Source organism: Myotis daubentonii, chromosome 2, assembly GCF_963259705.1.
Source record: "Myotis daubentonii chromosome 2, mMyoDau2.1, whole genome shotgun sequence".
Taxonomy (NCBI): Eukaryota; Metazoa; Chordata; class Mammalia; order Chiroptera; family Vespertilionidae; genus Myotis; species Myotis daubentonii.
The window spans coordinates 184,226,175-184,240,528 of NC_081841.1; the positions used below are offsets into that span (position 1 = coordinate 184,226,175).

Here is a 14,354-nt window from a genome sequence, read left to right on the forward strand (position 1 = left end):
TGCCTAGTGCAAAGATTCACTGAGTAGGGATTATTCATCTGCTTTGAAGAGATAAAGAAGTATCTGGCTTGAGGTGATGTGATTTTATGATCACTGAACGCAATGGAGAACGAAGCTGCTTCTGTGAAAAAGTTTCTGAGACTGTTTCCTGAAAAATGGAGGTACTCAGCTGTCTGATCACAGAAGACTCTGAATTCGATGTTAGAGTGCTATAAACAGCAGCTAATATTATCCTTAAAAATGTCATGTGGACTTACAAGATTTTAGTGCCAGATAAAAGTCTCTGAGTAATTCGACTTATAGGAAAAGGAGGCCAGAGAGAAATAACTATACTATAATTAATTACATATGCAAATGATAGACTAAATTTAGACGCACAATTACATGTCTAATCATAGCTGGCAAAGGTTGGAAATTGCCTGCTTGGACTAAGGAGCATGCCTTCCGCTCTGCTTAGGTGCTCAGATCCCATCAGTCACCTCACTCTAGATCATGCTGGCTTGGAATATGATCCTGGAAGTGCCCAGTCTCCAGTCTCAGGAGCCTTGGTGATGTCACCTGGTCTCTCTGGGGCTCTCCCAGCATACAGTGCAGATATTACACAGCATGACCGGTCTGTGGTAAGGGCTGACCTGCAACTGCAGCTATCATGAAGTGAGGGGGAAGACAACTTTGTTGTCATTGCTACAAAGCAAACAGCTGTTACTGTGTGCAATTGCTACTTAAATATAAGCAATATCAGAAAAGTCCTTCCGGATGTATAGGAGCTTTCCGTGCACTCTAGTTAAAGTACAGTTTGCTGTGTCCTTCCATCAAGTCTGAAACAATCAGTTCTATAGTCTTATGCTGATGGCCATTGTGCATTTTTTTAAAGGACATTAGCTAAGGAGAGTGACTGATATATATAGATGTGTGTGTGTGTGTGTGTGTGTGTGTACAGAGAGCAGAGAGACAGACGGATGAAAGTCACATTGCTGATATCCCAAAATTGCCATTAAGCTATAGTTTCCAAGATTATGAAGCATATTATTGGTTTTTATTCTGATGATACCTACCAAACTGTATCTGTATCTGTGATCAGATACACACCTGTATGGTTTCCAGTGTCAAAATGTGTGTGTGTGTGTGTGTGTGTGTGTGTGTGTGTGTGTGTCTTCCCAAAGCAACTGTAGGGTACTACAAAGAATAATGGTTTGGAAGTTAATCAGGAGTCCTAAGTTTGAGTCCCAGTCCTACCATTAATGAAAAATGAAAAGAATGATTTTTATTACTCAGACTGTGAGCATGAAATGAGGTTATGTGAAAGCCTTGGAAACTACAAAAAATAAAATAAAACAACACTCATGGGTCTCACAGATCAGCAACGATAAGAATGGTGTGGTGCATGTTTCAGGCAACCCTGTATTCTTCAAGGTGGAGACATGAATGACCAAGTCTTCCTGACATTTCTGAATACATCACCAGGATGCATGTCACTGGGGTCGCACTGGAATGGCCACAGAATTTCATCCTGAGCCTCCGCATGGGACTAGAGTTATCCTAGGGACAGTGGGGACTAGGCCAAGTTTCTCTCCAATATCTATACTTAGCCTTTTCATGCCCATTCACTCTCTTGGGGAGACATTTTCTCATATAATCTGAGAGGAAAGGGATCGGTTTGCTTGTTCAAAATAAGAAGTTGGAGTCAATGCAGTACTCTTACTTGGTGCAAGCGCTCTTTGAAAGAGAAGGCCTGGCAAAGACAAACCTGGGAGTACAGGGAGAAGTGCTGACCAGCCTCTACCTACTCACGTACATGCCCCACACCTATGTAATCATGTTCCCTTGAATGGGGCTGAAATATGGAAAACAGCAATGTGACATATGATGAAGCCAGGATGTATGTTTATTATGAATCCCCTAAGGAATAAGACCTAATTTCCTATTCCCTTGGCACCTCCCACCAAATTCTTAGCCAACTCCACATTTAAAAATTCCCTCTAGAACCAGTATTACTGTACTCTACATAGTCTTTATCAAATATGACCTCAATTCATAACCTGGGTAGTTGATACAGTTCAAACACAGAGGAACTTTAGGCGATTCAAAGTGTTAAAATTTCTATTTCGGCTTGACAGGCTGGAAAGGAAGGGCACCAACTTGTAAGTCGGGAGGCCAGAGTCCATGACCTTGGAAAAGCCCCTTCATTGCTACGGGTCCCATTTTTTCCTTGAGAAAATGACTGCATTGAAATTATAGCTCTACTATTCCTTGACTCAGCGTTAATAAGAAGATCCAGCAAACTCCTGTTGACTGCTTAATATATGTATGTATGTGGTATGTATGTATTCATGTATAGAGAGTGTTCCCAAATATATACACACACTTTGAATAATTATGAAAGCAGTATTTATTAAAATTTATTTCATTTTCAAAATTGAGCTATCAGCTGTTAAAGTGAGTATACATTTTGGGGGGAATATAATACATATATAAATACAAATAAATATATATGTATAGATAGATAGATATGGCTGGAAATTCAAGTTATATGGACTATTTTAATTTCCAAAGTATAGATAAGTGACCTAACATGCTGGTGGCAGCTCATAGTATGAATAAATGATAGGGTATAACATTTTTGTTAACTTGGAGTTACCATATAACAATTAAAATTTTTCAAGGAATCATAAGGCAAAAAATATGTATTAACAATGTAACTACACAGAATATAATTACTTTCAATTTATAAATGTGAATTTGAAATGTAAATACCTCCCAGGGTCATTATAATCATGCATTTTTATTACTAGTAAAAGTTGAAGTGCTAGTTAATGAAAATTTTATATAAATTCTTATTAGACTTTTTTAGACTTTATTTTTTAAAGTGTATGTGGGCATATGAGGTTATTACAGGTGAAGGTAACTGAACATTTAGACTTTTGCCAAAATGTGCTTTTATTTCACTAATTTTGATTGGAATTCAATGTGTTTTCTAAATTTGGGCAGAGTATGCTAAATACAAATACCACATCTGCTTCATTACAAGCAGCATTCCAGTAGTTTGTGATTCTGTAACTAATAATAAAAAATCATTGCTCATCCTTATTGACTCAGATTAATTAACACCTCCTCCCTCTCCCCACCTTACATTTTAATTATCTTCAAACCCCAAAGTTCAAAGTGACCTTAAATTTATTTATTTTTTTTAAATCAAACCAAACTGCCCTAAGAACAGACCAAATTTCCTCAGGCAGACCCAGGCCAGGATGGTCTGACCTAGACAGGGTTAGATTGAACCCAAAAATATAAGAATCTGAGAGAGGCACTAGGATCTGAGCGCTAGGACACAGGGTGGCTCACCAAGCACATTCCTTTCCAGCATTCACCAGAATGAAAAGCTAATGGGCAGGAGATGTACCTTCTAGGAAGAGTGTAAGCATCACTTTTCTAAACACACCTACATATTGCTCTTTAAATGCCATGCCAAGATCCACAGAGTTTTGCCATGAACTATTTGAGCAGTTAATTCAGTGGCTGCTTAATATTTGCAATTTAACAAACTTAAACTATAATCACCTGAAACATGCTTTCCTACCAAGATTGAGGCATCACCATGTAATGGAGAAAATCAATTAAATATACCCTGGCCTGGAGTACAGGAACACATTTATTATGATTGGGAAAGACCTATTAGGCCTGTCCATCACATGCCAATGTATAATGTATCCCTGAGGCTTTGTGGATCCCATAACTGCCATGATTTTAATGGTGGTGAGTCACAGGCATTTAGGAAGATGGAGTACTTCAGTGACTATCAATTGGACTCTTGAGATGCATATATTCTTTTAAAAGATTATCCAAAATGTCTCCTTCCCTGACTCGTACATGATTTCCCTTAGGTGAATTGTTATTATTTACTTGGCAAAAATAATGTGAAACAAAACCCACATGGAACTTTTCTAATTTCAGAAGATTAGTATGTTTGTTGCTTCATACTAAAACATATATAAAATCATTCCTAAAACAGACATTGTAATGTGTTCTAATCCCACATACCTATGAAATAAATAAATATACATCCTTTCCCTTTCTGGCCAAACCCCACCACTCCCAGTTTATCTTCAAACTAAAAAAAAAAAAAAAAAAAAAAAAAAATTTCAACATGTGATATTAAAATCAAAACAAAATAAAAGTTAGTTAAAAATTCTACTTTGGCCCATCCGGGTGTGGCTCAGCAGTTGAGCATCAACCCAGGAACCAAGAGGTCACCGGTTCAGTTCCTGGTCGGGGCATATGCCCGGGTTGTGGGCTCGATCCCCGGTGGGGAACCTACAGGAGGTAGCTGATGGGTGATTCTTTCTCATCATTGATGTTTCTATCTCCTTCTCCCTTCTTCTCTGAAATTAATAAAAAATATTTTTAAAAAAATTCTACTTTGACCTCTTCTTACTTTTCTCTCAAGTTGATCCTTACGCCAGCATTTTTTAAACTGGCAAGCAGCATAAAGATGAAAAAAATCCCAGTGGTTTCTGCCATAACATAAAGTTGGTTAGTATTGACTCCAATTATTCCCCCCCCCCTTTTTTTTGCCCAAGTGTAAAGTTTAAAGACTTGCTTCAAGGTCAATTTATAAATTATTATTAACACTGTGTCAGCATTTGACACATTCCAGTATGTAAGAAATACAGTGAAAAATAGCTACATGTCAGTTTGAGTCCTTTTAAACTGCATTATTCACAGATTTCTCTAATATCTGGAATTCTGACTCTTTAAATGGAAGAAGAGTTATATGTAGTTAAAATGGAATTATATGTTTATGTTTTTATAGATCGTTAAACTGCCCCTTTTATTCTGTTTCTTGTCTTTATTATTGATGAGGTATGCTAATCGGATGCCATTAGTCTTTTCATAAACTTTATATGAGTTATCTAACAAATAAATATACAAAGATGGTTTTACTATTCAAAAGTATTGACATGACACTGGTAAAGGACAAAAACCTATCTCAGAATCAAAATGAAATCATATTATTTTGTACAGTAATCCATGTTAAATTTAGCAAACATCTTTTTAAAAACTTTGTTGGCTCCTGTGTGAATATAAGCATTAAGGTCTTACCAGTCTCCCCTGTTTTTTTTAAGCTTTGAGCATTGAAAAAGATATGTGATCTAGAATAACTGACATCTGAGCAATCATTTTTTAAAAGTTTGTAATAAAATTACTTCAAAATATTTAATTCATAGTATCAATAAAATGTCTCACCTGTAGGGAATTTAAATTCAGGTTTTGAGATTCATTGGCTGCTCTCTCATTTGCAACATACAACTGAGGGAAACAACTTTAGTCCAGATCAGTGACTCTTTCCCTGAGCCTCCAAACCATTGCCGAACAGGAATTTACAAGAATTATCTAGCATAGGAATATTTAGAGAACCCTGGTGTGCAGCCCCTGAATGTCTGTCTGTGTGTGTGTGTGTGTGTGTGTGTGTGTGTGTGTGTGTGTTCTGTGCCTCCATTGTATTTGAGCACATGCCCATTTGGAGGTATTACCGTATTTATCTTTTGCTTATATTATTGGGGAAAGAAAGAAACATGATAATAATTTTACAGTCAAGAACAATAATCATAGCTATTAAATTCAGTGTTCCCAATACATGTGTTCATTCTAAAATGAAGACATGTATTAGGTACATGTCTCTTGCCTCCCTCTCTCTTGCCTTCATACAACATACATAAGAGCCTGCTGGTGTCATTATTAAGAGCTAGTATTAAGCTGGTCGGTCTGCCCAGGTTCAAATTCTGGCTCTACTATTTACTCAGTGCTTCCTTGGGTCATTTATATGTCAGTTTCTTCATCTACAAAATGGTCATTTCTTTTCATTCATTCAACACATGTATACAGTGTCTAATATATGACCACCATTATTCACTGTACCAGATAGACAATATTCACATGAGATTTGTGTCCTTGTGAAACTTTCATGCCAGTGGTCCTTGTGAGGATGAGATCAAACCATGGGTGCAAAGCCTTTAGCAAAGTAGCTAAAACAGAGAAGGCCTTCAATAAAAATGTCAGTTAATAGGATGATGATGATTATTATTATTATTATTGCTGTTATTATTATTACAGGCACTAGACACCATGCAAGACACTGCACACATGATCTCTCATCTTCAAAACAACTGGGTAAAATAGTTATTAACCCTGTTTTACATGTGAGAAAACTGAGGCTAAGTGAAGTAAACTGTCTTACCCATTCACAGTTCCTTTTTTCCTCTTTTAAAGATAGACATTACACTTTTATGTGAGAAATCCTGTTGTGTAATCACATTACAAATATTAACATTTATATAACTTTTTAAAATCCACCATCTTCTCTTATTCTATCATATTGTCTGCTAAACATTAATTGATATTTATTTCTGTTGATAAATTTTAGAACTATTAAAGGTGATTTTTTAGAAACTTTACTGTAATTCTCAATCCATTATCATAAACACACATGCACACACACATATAAACAGCACAGTCATATTTTAAAAATAAACATCTTTGAATTCAAAGTATATCAAAGGGAAAAATGTTCAAAGGGAATAGAAGGAACCCAACAAGAACTGATGGGGCCAGATCTCCAGAAACAGCTCCCAAATATTACCCTACAAAAATAATGAATATAGGACATGAGGGAAAAATGAAAAGATTATACTGGTTATAATTTGATTATAATACTGATTATAAAGATTACTAGAGGCCTGGTGCACAAAAATTTGTGCACTCGGGGGGTTGGGGGGTCTCTCAGCCCGGCCTGCACCCATTTGCAGTCCAGGACCCCTTGGGGGATGTCTACCTGTCAACTTAGGCCCACTCCCCAAGGGGATCAGGCCTAAGCTTTCAGTCAGACATCCTTCTGGCAGCCAGGGAGCCCTCGGGGGATATCTGACTAAAGGCTTAGGCCCCCAAGGGAGCTGTAATGAGGAAGCTGGGGTGACAGAGGAGCCACGCTGTCCCACCCCACTGTCCTGGATCAGGTCGCACACGGGACACCCGGACAACGGCCAGGCGGGCCGGCAGATCACTGCTGCCCCACACGGCCGCCCCGGGTCGGGTCGCACATGAGACGCCTGCCACCCCAGGTCGCAGATAGCAGGCCCGGATGGCGGCGGGGCAGGCAGGATGGCAATGACCTGCCCTGCCTGCAGTATGCAAATTAGCCACCATCTTTGTTGGCAGTTAATTTGCATATCATGCTGATTAGCCCATGGGAAGTGTAGCGAAGGTACGGTCAATTACCATGTTTGTCTATTATTAGATAGGATGATCATAGCTGGAATTATTTTTTCCAAAGAATTTTGAAAAGGAACAGAATAACCTTTAATCAGATCAAGGTTATCAACAGAAGAAAAAAATCTTAGAAAAATATTACTATTAAATTATTTTTCTCTTTTTGTTGACAAGAAACAATATCAACAGTCCTTACAATACCACTTTGGGCCATTCTCAGATTATTCCCTTTGCTGAGCATTCCCTTAATGATCTTGTCTCCATCACACTCCCTCTTGTTCACATCACTCTGCCATTCTGGCGACCCAGCAGTGTATGAATGTGCAATGAGACATTCTCAGGCTGTTTCCTCTGCCTGGAATTCTATGTTCCAGATAGTGTCATGATCAATGCCCTTACCTCTTTGAAGAGAACTACCCTGACCATACTATTTAAAATTTAAATGTGCATCTTGCCCTTAACCACAACATTCCTAATCCCACCCATCCAACTTTACATTTTCTCACAACACTACCATCTATACTAATAAAAGGGTAATATGCTAATTAGACAGGACATCTTCCAGATGTCCTTCCTGACAAAGCCAGGCCCAGGCGAAGCTGCCCACCCCGCGGTCCCGGGTACCAGTGGCTGCGGCCTGGGAGAGGGAGAAGCCACCCGCCCCTGGTCCCGGGTGCCTGAGGTGGTTAGGGACGATCAGGCAGACAGGCAGGCAGGCGAGCGGTCAGGAGCCAGCGGTCCCAGATTGTGAGAGGCATATCCAACTGCTGGTTTAGGCCCACAGGGATCGGGCCTACACTGGCAGTTGGACATCCCCCAAGGGGTCCCAAATTGGAGAGGGTGGAGGGTGGTCTGGGGGACTCCCCCCCACATGCACAAATTTCGTGCACTAGGCCTCTAGTCCTCTATAACACTGTATACTACACTTATCTACACATGTTTGTTTTTTAGTTTGTCTATTTCCCCCCACCAATCAAAAATTAAATATAAGTTCAATGAAGATACAGAATTTTTTTACTTTGTCCATCTGTTTATTGATGTATCGTGAGTGTATAGAAACAGTGCCCAGAATAAACAACCAAAAAGTATTAAATTTTAAATGCCAATTATTTTTTTCACATTGGCTCCAATGAACACAGGTGATGCATAAAAGCAAAACAAAACAAAACAGTCCTTGTACTTCTGGTTGGGCATTCTTGAGAGGAAAGGAAAACTTAGATTCTCTATTATTTAAGGGATTGAAATGTGAGATGAATCACAATCATTCTGAATATTCTTTAATTCAAGTTTTAAAGCATAATCGCAAATAACATCCAAATACAAAATGTAAAGAATAACCCAGAAGTCCAGGAATAATAATCAAAACTCCAAATGCAAATACCTAAAGAAATTTCTCCACTAAAATAGACACTTCTTCAAAGATGGTCAATAGACATATGAAAAAAACTGTTCAATGTCACTAATCATCAGAGAGATACAAATTAGAACTATAATAAGATATCACCACACAGCTGCCAGAATGGCTACCATTAATAAAGCAATATAGAAGTGCTGGTGAGGATGTGGAGTAAAGGGAACACTAGTACACTGTTGGTGAGAATGTGGAGTGGTGCAGCCACTATGGAAACCAGCCAAAATATTTTTTAAGGTCACTTAATATGCTAAAGTCACAAACTGAAAAATGCCAAGAAAAAAAGAAAGAAAGAAAACCAACAACAACAACCCACAATCCATAGCTCATAGCTGAGCATTCTCACAAATGAAAAAATGAGTTTCTTAATATAAGCACCTATTATATATTAAGAGTGCAACCTACCACTGCTTATGTACTAGGAGTTAGAAGAGAATTACAGATATATTGGTGCTCCCGGTGAAACTGACACTCTCCAAGCCTCTACAACATCATTTGCAGGAATAGGAGAATCCCAACACCTTATATGCTTTTGACAAACCTCTCTCCTTCCTGCCCACTCATCACACCCAGTCTCACCACCACCACCTGCCTAGAGACCATTGGGGTTAACATGATTTTCCACTCTAAAAAAGCCCAGGATTTTCAATTAATTCCTTCTCAGACTGCCATCCCATAAGGGCCTTAACATGCTCTTCTCTGACCCAATCCACCATGCCCCGAATCCTGAAATTCTTCCACTGAGTCCACCAAAGCTCATAATCATGAGTACAATCCCCTCCTTGCTCAACTCCTTCTCTTGACTCTCTTCCTTAGTTTCTTGCTCCAGACTGATACCTGGCTCTCCTTGGAGGACTCAGCTTCTTCTTCTTAGCTCTGTGAGTGAACGCTGCTTTCTTTTCCACATAATCCTAACGATCCTGCCAAAAACTAGGTTGGTGTCCTCCTTCTCCTGTTTGCCAAATAATTCTCCTATCCTCTTCCTAAAAGACCCACAGCTCCTCAGGACTCATTATGAGCAGATCATTCTGCATCCTTTAAAACTTATCAATAACAACTTGCTCCTTCTTGCAATCATCACTGACCACTTGCTACAACCCCTTTCCTTTCAGAGTTCTTTAGCTTTTAACTCACCATCAATATCTAGAATAAAACCTGAAAAAATCGTGGTAATTTCTTTTTCCAGTTAACGATGTTCTTTAAGTTCCTTGTACCTTTCCTCCAATGATCTTGTACTCTGCCCCACTTCAGCTACTCAGACCTGTTTACACAAGAAGACTTAACCCCCTGAGTAATCTCATTATCAAGCATCCCACTCTCCAACCACCATCTCCTGTTTTCCATCTCCATCCCTCACTCTTGAACCCTAGCAAGACTTAAAATCCATTGAGCTCATCACCTTACCCATGTCCCTAACACCTCCATATGTCCTCACTTCTCACCTTCCCAACTTAAATTTTGTAATTATCTCTTTATTACACTCTTATGGTAAAATGCTGACCACAATGAAACCCAACCTTCCACCTACTCTGTTGATCCTGACCTCATTTGAGAAGCATGCTCACTCCCCAGAAATTGAACTTATAACCACACTGATCATTCTCACTCTGAATACATGACCACTTACACCAAGTGGGCCTTAAGGCTGGTGGACAATGAAACTGTGGAGGGGTGCTCTGGTCACTTCTGGAGGATAATTCTGCACTGCAGCTTCTCCCATTTGCACCCTCTGCTCAAGATTTGAATTTTGCTTTTTCAATAAGAAAAAATGAACAATCGGAAGAGAATGCCTTCAACTCCCACATATCTTCACCAACCAGTATAATATGCCTATCCTCTGCCTTCACTCCTATCATTATGAACCGTTTTCCTTGCTCCTAAGATCAAGCCCTCCACTTCTATATAAGGTCCTATTCCACCTAGTCTGGAACATTGCGGTAGCAATTCTCACATCTCTCTCCTGCATCATCAATCAATTTTCCATTTATACTAGACTCTTACCCCATATCACTTAATCATGCAGTGTCTTAAATCTTTAAAAATAAAAGAGCCCACATTCTCCTGATGTAGGGCCAACCTTTTGACATGTGTCTCTAAAGAGTTGTTTCTACTCTTGCTCTCTCCTGTTCTGTCTCCTCCCAGGTTCTCATTAGCCTCTCCCACTTCAATTATGCCTTTGCTCACATCTTTGTTCCAGTCTGACCTTTTCAGCAAAATCCTCAAAACACAGTAAGCAACCAACAAATGAATGCCCACTTTTATATTATCCCAGATCAAAAGGTACAAAGCAATTTAATGCTTATGTTCTGAACTGCTCCATTTTCTAATATTCCAATATCCAAAGGTCCCAAAAGATATTATTCCAGCTTATACAATTTAATATAGATATTAGTACAGACCAATACCTTTGGCTCAAAGTGGAAATGTTGTCCTACTCCATCATATGCATGTCTATCAGTTTTCATTTATTAGCTAAACTTTTGCCTCATTCTTATACATTCACATTTTGCTAGGCCCTGAGGGCAATAGCATATGATGCTGCTACTGTATGCCTACACACACCATCCAAAAAGGCTAAGAAAGTACTGCAATGATATAAAGCCTGGCTTGTTCAAAACATGGGACCTGAGGCAAAATGTCATCATCTGTTTAAAACGCTTTGTTTGAGCACTGTTATCACCAAAGGGTATTACAGCATTACTTCTCATGCCATCCTTATGAACAAGGTGAAATATAAATAAATAAAATGGAATATGGCAAACACAAGCTACATAAAGTGCACAATGAAGGATGTTAAAAGTTCAAATGCATTTTCATGTATAATTGACTAAAGAATGACAGAATCACAACAGTTTGGGGTTGGTGGTATAGCATTCTCATTTTATAAATGAGGAAACAGCAATGTACAGCACAGGGAATATAGTCAATAATCCAATATAATAAAACCCTAATATGCAAATCAACCGAACGGCTGAACAACTGGTCGCTATGACGCACACTGACCACCAGGGGGCAGATGCTCAACGCAGGAGCTGCCCCCTGGTGGTTACTGCGCTCCCACAGAGGGAGCGCCGCTCAGCCAGAAGCCAGGCTCACGGATGGCGAGCGCGGTGGCGGTGACAGGAACCTCTCCTGCCTCCACTGCAGGTGGGCGGTAAGGAGCGAGAGTTCCCGGACTGCGAGAGCCCCAGACTGCGAGAGTGATGTCTGACTGCCGGCTTAGGCCCAACCCCTGGGGGCATAGGGCCTAAGCCGGCAGGGGGACATCCCCCAAGAGGTTCCGGACTGCAAGAGGGTGTGTAGGTTGGGCTGAGAGACCCCCGAGCACACGAATTTCATGCACCAGGCCTCTAGTATCATAATAACTGTGTGTGGTGACAGATGGTTACAATTGCCGGGGTCCAGCCCCAGCAGGTCCAGGGGTCCCCAAAGGTGTGGACGGAGTCGGCGAAGAAGGAATGACACGGAGGCAGCCTTCGGGTGATCATCATAGCCAGGTTCCTCTAGCCAGGTTCAGTAGCCAGGTTCTAGTCAGGCTCTCTTGCCAACCTCTGCAGTCAGGTTCAGTCCAGGATCCCTTGCCATGTTCTCCCGCTAGGCTCTGTCTCTAGGCTCCGAGGCCAGTCCCTCTCCAGGATCCTCCGGCATGCTCTCGCCAGCGAAGTTCTTCTGTCTCTAGAGAACGTTCTGTGTAGGTTCTGTGCCTAGGTTCTGTCTCTCTTGGTCCTGTCTTCCAAGCCCTGTGTCCTTAGTTCTGTGTTCTGAGTTCTGTCTCTTGCTGTCTTGTTGCAACTGTATTTATACCAGTTGATTCAATCCTATCAATCTCTATTACAAAGGTTAGGGCGTTTCTTATCTCCATTCCAGGGAGAAAAGATTATGTAGTTTAAGCATGATTGTTTGTAGTTAAAGGGATTAATTACCCGCCTGGCACTTGGTTGAGGGGTTTTATTCCCTCCCTAACTTCAGGGGAAAATCCCTACCTGGGGATTCAACCTTTCTCAGAGAGGTGACTTTGGTTAAAACACAGTGCCAAGAAGATGAGTAAACATATTAAGAACCGTATGCCATATATGCCAGGTCCCTTGAAACAGCAAGGATGGACCGGCTCCCGGCAAATTCCCCCTTTTTTATTTTTTAAAAGCAAGCATTAAAAAGAAAAACCTCAAATGCTCTCTTATATCCATTTTAAGAGTAGGATTGGCGCTTTCCGCTATTACCTGAGTCCTGATCTATCACCCCAGGGAGAGCTTGCCAATCCTGCACTTTCCCAGGGTGGAAAGGCTGCAGTGGGGTTAAGGATAAGGCTCCTTGGGCCTACCTTCTCCCATGCCTCTACATTTACCTTTCCGGCACCTTTCCTTCCTCAGAAAAGCATGGACGTATTTCTTGTATAAAATGTTCTGTCTGACTGGGAGTAACCTTAATTCCTCTGCTAGCAAGCATATATGTTAAAAGATCAATACAGAGTCTTTTTTCTTTAGACTCAGTATGGCACATCTTCTTAATCTAAGTTCTGTACTATCCACCTTCTTACCCTATTTATCCTCTATAGGGGGGTCTGTAGCACCCTGGTGGAGTCCTATCCGTCCTGAGTGTGGGGGTTTTCAAGGGGGGGGGGGGGGCTTACCTAAGGGAATCCTGTTCCAGGGATTCCCAAAGGTGTGGACGGAGTCGGCGAAGACTATCCACCCTCTTCCTACGGTGGAGTCCTATCCGTCCCGAGTGCGGGGCGCTTACCTAGGGGTCCCTGTTCGGGCGCCAGATGCCGGGGTCCAACCCCAGCAGGTCCAGGGGTTCCCAAAGGCGTAGACGGAGTCGGCGAAGAAGGAAGGACACGGAGACAGTGTTCAGTTGATCAGCAGCCTAGCCAGGATCTCTAGCCCGGATCTCCAGCCAAGTTCTGGTCTGGATCTCCAGAGAGGTTCTGCTGTTTATTGTCTTGTTACATCCGTATTTATACCAGTTGATTTTAATCCTGTCAATTTCTATTACAAAGGTTAGGGCGTTTCTTATCTCCATTCCAGGGAGAAAAGATTATGTAGTTTAAGCATGATTGTTTGTAGTTAAAGGGATTAATTACCCGCCTGGCACTTAGTTGAGGGGTTTTATTCCCTCCCTAACTTCAGGGGAAAATCCCTACCTGGGGATTCAACCTTTCTCAGAGAGGTGACTTTGGTTAAAACACAGTGCCAAGAAGATGAGTAAACATATTAAGAACCGTATGCCATATATGCCAGGTCCCTTGAAACAGCAAGGATGGACCGGCTCCCGGCATACAATGGTGATCATTTCATATGACATGTAAATGTTGAACCACTATGCTACAAACCAAGCATGTCAAACTCACAGCCAACTATGAGTATGACATGTGTGCTATACAACTAAAACTAATATAACACTGTATGTCAACTATAATTAACTATAATTAAAAAATAAATTTTAAAAAATAAATAAGGAGACTGAGGAGGTCTGCTGAGTTAGTATGAAGAGAATGGGCATGGCGAAAATGCTTCCCCATGGAAAGAAAAGTAACTTCTATAGAGCAAATCCCCTATAGCAGAGACAGGCAGGAAATACAATAAAATAGAAAGGGCACAAAAATAGCAACCAGCACAGAACTGAGGGCAATAAATATTTGTGCAAGAACTGAACTAAGAGTGAAATGACCTGAATTCTA

The 14,354-nt window shown here is 40.6% G+C and overlaps 1 protein-coding gene across 1 annotated transcript in view; it reads right to left on the minus strand.

Annotated features, from left to right (window-relative positions):
• The window catches only part of FGF14 (fibroblast growth factor 14), a 593,464-nt gene that overhangs the window by 511,538 nt on the left and 67,572 nt on the right, over nucleotides 1-14,354 (minus strand). The window lies entirely within an intron of this gene.